General features: G+C 41.9%; 2 protein-coding genes across 5 annotated transcripts in view; both read right to left on the reverse strand.

Moving 5' to 3' along the window:
* The window catches only part of LOC123980185 (zinc finger protein 260-like), a 672,464-nt gene that overhangs the window by 46,321 nt on the left and 618,079 nt on the right, over positions 1 to 8,064 (reverse strand). The gene's annotated exons all lie outside the window — the stretch shown is intronic.
* Positions 1 to 8,064, reverse strand: part of LOC123980203 (zinc finger protein 239-like) — a 20,435-nt gene that overhangs the window by 5,226 nt on the left and 7,145 nt on the right. The gene's annotated exons all lie outside the window — the stretch shown is intronic.

The raw sequence follows: 8,064 nt of genomic DNA on the forward strand, positions 1-8,064 counted from the left end.
CAGAGGTTGTTGAAAGTATTAAATCTGCAATTTTACCTTTACTTAATTAAGTTTTGTTTAAAGAATTGTACTTTGCGTTATAAGTGGTCATAAGATTTACTCAGTAACAGATGTGACTGAAAATGTAGCAATCTGAACATTTCCTGCTGCTGCATCTTCATATTAAAAGCATTTAACTGGCAACACACAAGTTGAATTTTATTTTGAAGCCGTCTCAGGAAATACAATCTGTAAGCTAGATTAGCGCTGACTGTTCTTATTCATCAAAACAGTTTTCTGACAGTGGACCAGTTTGAAATATAGCAGTGAGTAATGAAGCAGTCAGGAGCAGCAGACACAGTGAGCTGTTAGATAAAGAGCTGCATGAGACAGGCTGCACACCTCCACCTTCTCAGCCAGGTAACCAACTCCTTTCACTTTCGCTATTTAATGTCTCATGCACTTGATGGAAACCAGAGCTCATGAGATGTTCCTTAAAAGAAGTTTACAAAAAAGGTACATAAATGACAACGTTAGGTTTTCAAAATAAGGTAATATAACTTATTTTATTAACTTATTAACTTTATTAACTTAATTTCCTTTTAAATGAATTTCTGAAAATAACATTTCTTGTAAAGTGCATTAAAGAGGTGTTATTATGCTAATTTTCAGGTTCAAAATCTTAATTAGGGGTTGTACCAGAACAGGTTTACATGGTTTAATTGCACATGCGCAGTTCCCAGGTAAGGACTACTAGCCAATCAGAAGCAGAGAAGGGCGGGTCGTAAGAAACAAGGTAGTGTGAACCAAAACAAAGTCCACAACCAATGCTGCCTTGCAGAAAAATGCTACCATAGCACAAATCGATAGACTCGACTCCACCCTGCTCCGTTTTCTATTGCAGATAGACGTAGATTGTCGTCATAGCGACGCCACACACAACGGCCGCGACGTAATGTTCAATGAGACACACACAGCAGTGATCCACACAGCTTTCTCTTTTTTAAGTTAAAATGTTTTAACCTTCCTCAGAATGTAAAGACAGATAAGCGGTATGAAAAGCTTCCAGCTGCCGTTGTTGCTGCAGCGGTCTGTGTGACGGCGGGAGCAGAGGGCTCTGTGAGCGGGCGGCTGGCCGGCCTCACACGCTCCTCCCGCGGGTTGGCGCAGGCTTCCCCCCCGCCGCCACTTGTGGAGCTCCTCAACTGAGCTGATTTCTCACCTCAAAACTTCTCAGAAGTGGATTTATTGATGAAATAATGTATGAAAACTGTAAAATATAAAACTTTCTGTTGCTGGCCTCTGTCTGGTGCACAGCAATGATGATGCAGTGAATAGTGAATATTCTCTATGACCAATCAGCAGTCTGTCGTGTTTTCACGTTACATTTTAGTTTCCCTCAGCTCGCTTGGGACCTTGATGGAGGTGAGGTGATACGAAAAAAAGTACCTGGAAGCAGGTACAGGTGCAACATTTCTACAATGGAAACTCAGACTAAGGCGAGTCGAGCCAAAGGGCCTCCGCTCAGACTAGCTTGGTTTGAGGGCGTGCCTGACCCCGCTAGCCGCTTGGCAAGCTTTATGACGCGTTTTCATTGTGACGTCACAAGTACAGGAAGTGAAGGGCTGGACTACAAACAAGCTGTTTTCAAGCAGTTCAGAGCAGAGTTTTCTGTGTGAGATGGGAACTCCCTTTGGGCTGGACTTTGAGCTTTTTCACTTTGCAAACCTGTTACATGCACAAAAAGAGAGATAACTCAATAAAAGGAGAGGGAAAACGCCTAAAAGCTCTTTAAGTTTTACAAATGTTTAAATAAAGAATTAGAAATTTTGTAATTACTGTCTGTCTGGATTGAATCATTAGTACTTGTGTAGGTTTAAAAAAACTAATGCATGTACTGTATTCTGAATTACATATTTACAGTAAGATATGTTACTGTAAAAGTGAAAAACGGTTCTATTTACCAATAGAAATATTGGTAAAATGACCCTACTTCTCAGCTGATTTATTGCCTCAGTAAACACTTTCCTGATGGGTTTATGGTCTCAAACGTTAGTTTCAAGTCATCTTCAATCCAACATGATTCATTTAGTAAATTATATTCCCATTTAGAGGAAAATAGACCATAAAGCAGAGGATGCTTCAGGGCGGGACAATCTGTGATTGACAGGTCGTTACCATAGCGACATCAGGCTAGAGGTACTGTACCTAAGGCACAGTAAATTTAACCAGCTCCGTTGAAAAAGCTTATTTGGATTGGCTGTTCACTTTCTCTGGCAAGTACATTTAGTTTTAAGCCAGTTGTTCGCTAGATAAAATTATCAACCAGGTTAAAATGAAAGGTGAAATACAGATGCACCAAGCTCGTCCAAATATGGTCATGTCCGGTGCCGCCGGCTGCAAAAAAACAACATGGCGGCGCCCTATCGGCCAAACTCGAGGCTTCAAAACGGCAGTCCACAAACTAACGGGTGACGTCATGATGACTACGTCCACTTCTTATATACAGTCTATGACGTGTTTATGAAATTGAGCGCACATGCACGAGCCACATACCCCACATCGCTTCCGCCCATAAATTACAATGCATATGACCATGAATACGGCAGCATCACCTCCTACGGTCCCCATTACAACAGCCAATCCTGCTGCAAAACAACAACATACTTAAGTAAGTGCAAGATCGAGGTGCTGTTTACCGACGTGGAGGGGGGAAGAAATAACTCTTTGATCACGACAAACGCAACGGCGCAACTGGCACAATGCCAGTCAACGCAGCCGGCTCAGAGACTCATAATGGCTGAAATAAGGGAAACATGGTCTGACATGTGAAAAAAGATGGGAAAGAGTTTCTTCGATACAGAATTTGAGGTGTTAGTGAGTCAGAAGTTAGTTCCATCAGTTTGGTCTGTCTAATGCTAAAGTTCAGCACACAGATCCAACAGTACATACAAGTTATACTAAAGGCGCAGCTCCACCAAACTCACGGCCCAACCAGGAGAACAACAAAACGCGCGTGCGCACATTTTCAGCTGAGGACTGCGGCTTGCTAGACTTCAACTCAACAATCACTCATGATTTCAGTTAAATGCTTAAGTTTCTGTTAATGTTTCCTTGTCTGTGGTCCGCTGGCAGAACACTGGGTGCTTTCTGATCAAGTGCTGTCGCCGAGGCGACATAAGTTTCATTTTACGGTGGACAGACTGTGACATTACAGAGTTGTTTTCTTTTAGCTTGAAATAATCCCATACTTTGGACGCCTTTCTTCTTCTTCATAAATTGCTATTTTCTCTCATCCTCCACATCGCACGATGTATGACAGTAATAAATGTCCGTGCGAAACAGAGTGCTATATAGTTTTATGGATTAAACAAAGCCTTGATGCAAAGAATTTGCGTTGCACCTATTCAGTGGCGGTTTTAGTGATTTGGAGGCCCTGGGAAAAGAAGAACTTGGAGGTCCCCCCCACCCCCCCAATAGCTTCTGTTTCGGGGACTGCTGAAACAAAACAAGCTGTTTTCAAAAAAAAAAAAAATATGAATAGATATCTATATAATAAAAAATGCACTACAATTTTATATGGAGGGGGGTGTCACGTTTACCCAATGTATTAGTACAATTCAGCATTGGGTGGAGTCATTAGGTCACATGACATTGACGCTTTTGAAAAAAATAGATTTTTCCACATGGCTTTTATAACAGTAATGTATTGATGGTCCCTAAGCAAACCCCCAGAGTTTAAGAGCGAGCCCTCAAGAGGCGAGCCAATGGGCCTTATATTGCCAACACTGGAAACTGAAACTAAGTAAGAAGACGCCACTAGATCCTGAGTGAATTATATTTCCACACAAGTGGTTGTTTGTCTATGTGTGGCCTTGCGATGGACTGGCGACCAGTCCAGGGCGTACCCCGCCTTTCGCTCGATGTCAGCTGTGATTGGCTCCAGCCCCCGTGACCCTGTACGCAGGATAAGTGGTTGACGATGGATGGCCGCGTGTCACAAACTGCTCTCCGTTTATGACAGGACATGGCTAATTTGTGCATGTCTGCAGTGTGGAAATATTTTAAATAGGAAAACTTCCACCAGCTGGACCAGTGGAGGAAAACTAAACTCTAGACTGACTCTGATCTCTATAAAGAATCTCCACAAATACTATTTAGAGCTGAAACATTCATGACAATATTTCAGAGAATAATATTGCTGTTTGTCGCTGTGAAAAACTCCTCTTCTTGTTTCCAGCAGATTAGACGTGTCCATGGCGTATTGCTGCCCTCTACTGTTGGTTATTCACATCTTAGTTAGTGGTGATTGTCTATATCCCTCTGTATAATCCAGTTTCATGTAGGTAGTCGATCAGTTTCTTCATTTTGTTCCAACAATCCAAATTAAGTAGAGTGCTATGCTAAATATAGTTTCTCCAATTCCTCCCAGGTCTCTGAACAATTTCTTCCTTTGACGAAAGTACTTTCTACAATGAACTAATACATGCTTCACCATTTTCTTGTCTCCACATTCACATTTTCCATCAGGATGTTTACCAGTCAGCACCAGCCCACAATGCCAAAACATCAATCTGGATAAAACTACTCTCTCTCTCTCTTCACTTACATCTAAAAGCACATTTTCCTTTCTCTACAATTCTTTGTACTGAGTAATATGCTCTCCCTTTCGCCATGATTTTTGCCACATTTCTTTTACTGACTTATTTATTATTTCGGCGACGCATACTGTAAATTAATTTGAACTCTTTCCTCCTCTTTCCTATTAATAGTGTCGGTATTGGAGTTGTACGAAACGGCCCACTACATACTTCAAGGGGTTTTGCTTGGACTATCAAGTTGGCTAATCACTGAAGGGGCTGCTGACCCATATATACTCTATATCATCGTCATAGATTCACTATCAGCCCCCCAATCACGCCTAGCCACACACCTTAGGACAGGGGTCTCAAACTCCAGGCCCACGGGCCACATCTGGCCCTCCCTCCCCCTCGATCTGGCCCGCGAGGTGATTGAAAAAATTACAAAATCTGGCCGGTCAAATTATTTAATTTAATTATATTTTATAGCTGTTTAACACCAATTCGAGCTAACAATTTGAAATAATAAAAAACGTTTTAAATGCATTTCGTGTGTCATGGCTAAGGTGAAAGGTAAGGTGGCCTCAAATGCCCGCTGTAGGCTGAAGAAGAAAGATGCTGCTGTCCACATCAAAATGGTGTTATGCCAAAGGTGGATGATAAACACAGGCTGTTTCAAGAAAGATGGACAAAGCAGTACGCTAAGCTGTTTTTGTGGAGTTTTATAGAAAAGCTACCTGATATGCAACGGAAAAGTTACCGTTTTAAAGGAATATAATATATCAAGTGTCATTACTGGACTAAACACGGAGAGGAACGAGCGAGAAGTAGGTTACCAGGGAGACGAGAGGACAACAGCCACGCAGCTACAGAGAAGATTTACATCACAGCAAAGTATTTAACGCCAAGAAGGATGCTGAAACTGAAGTTATGTTATGTGGTGAGTGAATTAATCACCAATGAAGGGCAGTGTGTGTTAAAAGTTGCAGATATTTTATGTGCAGAAAATAAGAACAAGTTCAACAATATAACTATAAGCGCGATCGACAAACACGGTGGCGGAGCGGATCAGCTAGTTACAAGTCACCTTTATGATCAGTAATGTGATAAAGTTAAAGATTTCACTGCATACTCTGTGGCGCCCGATGAAATCACAGATAAAACCGATCGCAATTTTCATCAGGAGTAGGCTATTAATGAGAAGTTCAAAGTGACACTGGATTGCCACGGAGCCGACTGGAAGGCATTAACGGACTGATGGCGCTGGTACAGAGAAGGTTAGAAGAGGAAAAAGCAGGTGCTGCACTGCATTATACACCAACAGGCACTGTGAAGCAAGTTCTTGAATATGAACATTTCATGTTTGTTGTCTGTTGCAAATGGCGCTTAGTGACTTGCAGAGGGAAAAGTAGATCTTATTGGACTATTTCAGAGACTTCCTTTATCTCCATCCTTCCCAGAACTGTCCAAGTGTTCAGTCAGGTAATGTGCCCTTTTGGAAGCAGATATCTGCGTGAGATTGTTTTCTCAACTATGAGGTGAAAAGTACAGGTCCAGGCTTACTAACTGATGCCCATCTTGAAGCTGTAGCTACTCAGGGTTTCAACTGCAACCTCCATCAGAGCAAATGTTTTTCAGTTGTGTGAGAAGGAGCACAGGTGTCTGACAACAATTAAAACAAGGTAGGGTCAACAAAGTATTCAGGGATTGCATTTGTTAGTTCAGTGCTAAACTGAAGTATGATGCTCAGTTTGCAAGATTTGAGTTCATGTAATGTACAAAGATTAAGAATGATTAATACTGATTAAGGATAATCACTGATGACTGTTTCTTGACTCCTGTCTGCACTGCTCGCCCTCTCTGTGTCCTAGACATGCCCTCTGCTGATCATGCCATTTTAACCATAACCTGACTTTGTGGAATAAGCTGGTGTCTTTTGTGCTGTGTGCTATAAACAGGGCATTCTTACTGTGATGGACTATATTGATGTATGTTTTGTAACACAATTTCCCACTAATTCTGCTTCTTCATTTTCCTTAGCTGGTGTTTTTGATGCTGCCTTGCTGTCTCACTGTGGTACTGCTGCTACTGCTGAGCCAGTTAGATAGAGCACACACACTCAGAGCTATAGAGTTTTAACACTATATGTGTATAATAAATTATTTCACTCTTTTAATAGTCCTATTATACATTTGTAACATCCGTGTTGATATTTTCCTCTTATGTCCAAATATCATGTATTTTGTTTTTTCTGTAGATATTTTAAAGCCCCAGTCATTAGCCCATTCAGTTACTTTCTCCAATGCATCTTGTATTTGGCCAAAAATGTAGGAAAGGTTCCTCCCTCGCTTCCAGATGGCCCCATCATCTGCAAACAATTCTTTTCCCACTCTACTAAACGTACCATTGACTAATACAGTGAGGAAAATAAGTATTTGAACACCCTGCTGTTTTGCAAGTTCTCCCACTTAGAAATCATGGAGGGGTCTGAAATTGTCATCGTAGGTGCATGTCCACTGTGAGAGACATAATCTAAAAAAAAAATCCAGAAATCACAATGTATGATTTTTTATTTGTATGATACAGCTGCAAATAAGTATTTGAACACCTGTCTATCAGCTAGAATTCTGACTCTCAAAGACGTGTTAGTCTGCCTTCAAAATGTCCACCTCCACTCCATTTATTATCCTAAATTAAATGCACCTGTTTGAGGTCGTTAGCTGCATAAAGACACCTGTCCACCCCATACAATCAGTAAGAATCCAACTACTAACATGGCCAAGACCAAAGAGCTGTCCAAAGACACTAGAGACAAAATTGTACACCTCCACAAGGCTGGAAAGGGCTACGGGGAAATTGCCAAGCAGCTTGGTGAAAAAAGGTCCACTGTTGGAGCAATCATTAGAAAATGGAAGAAGCTAAACATGACTGTCAATCTCCCTCGGACTGGGGCTCCATGCAAGATCTCACCTCGTGGGGTCTCAATGATCCTAAGAAAGGTGAGAAATCAGGCCAGAACTACACGGGAGGAGCCGGTCAATGACCTGAAAAGAGCTGGGACCACCGTTTCCAAGGTTACTGTTGGTAATACACTAAGACGTCATGGTTTGAAATCATGCATGGCACGGAAGGTTCCCCTGCTTAAACCAGCACATGTCAAGGCCCGTCTTAAGTTTGCCAATGACTATTTGGATGATCCAGAGGAGTCATGGGAGAAAGTCATGTGGTCAGATGAGACCAAAATAGAACTTTGTGGTCATAATTCCACTAACCGTGTTTGGAGGAAGAAGAATGATGAGTACCATCCCAAGAACACCATCCCTACTGTGAAGCATGGGGGTGGTAGCATCATGCTTTGGGGGTGTTTTTCTGCACATGGGACAGGGCGACTGCACTGTATTAAGGAGAGGATGACCGGGGCCATGTATTGCGAGATTTTGGGGAACAACCTCCTTCCCTCAGTTAGAGCATTGAAGATGGGTCGAGGCTGGGTCTTCCAACATGA

Source organism: Micropterus dolomieu, linkage group LG12, assembly GCF_021292245.1.
Source record: "Micropterus dolomieu isolate WLL.071019.BEF.003 ecotype Adirondacks linkage group LG12, ASM2129224v1, whole genome shotgun sequence".
NCBI lineage: Eukaryota > Metazoa > Chordata > Actinopteri > Centrarchiformes > Centrarchidae > Micropterus > Micropterus dolomieu.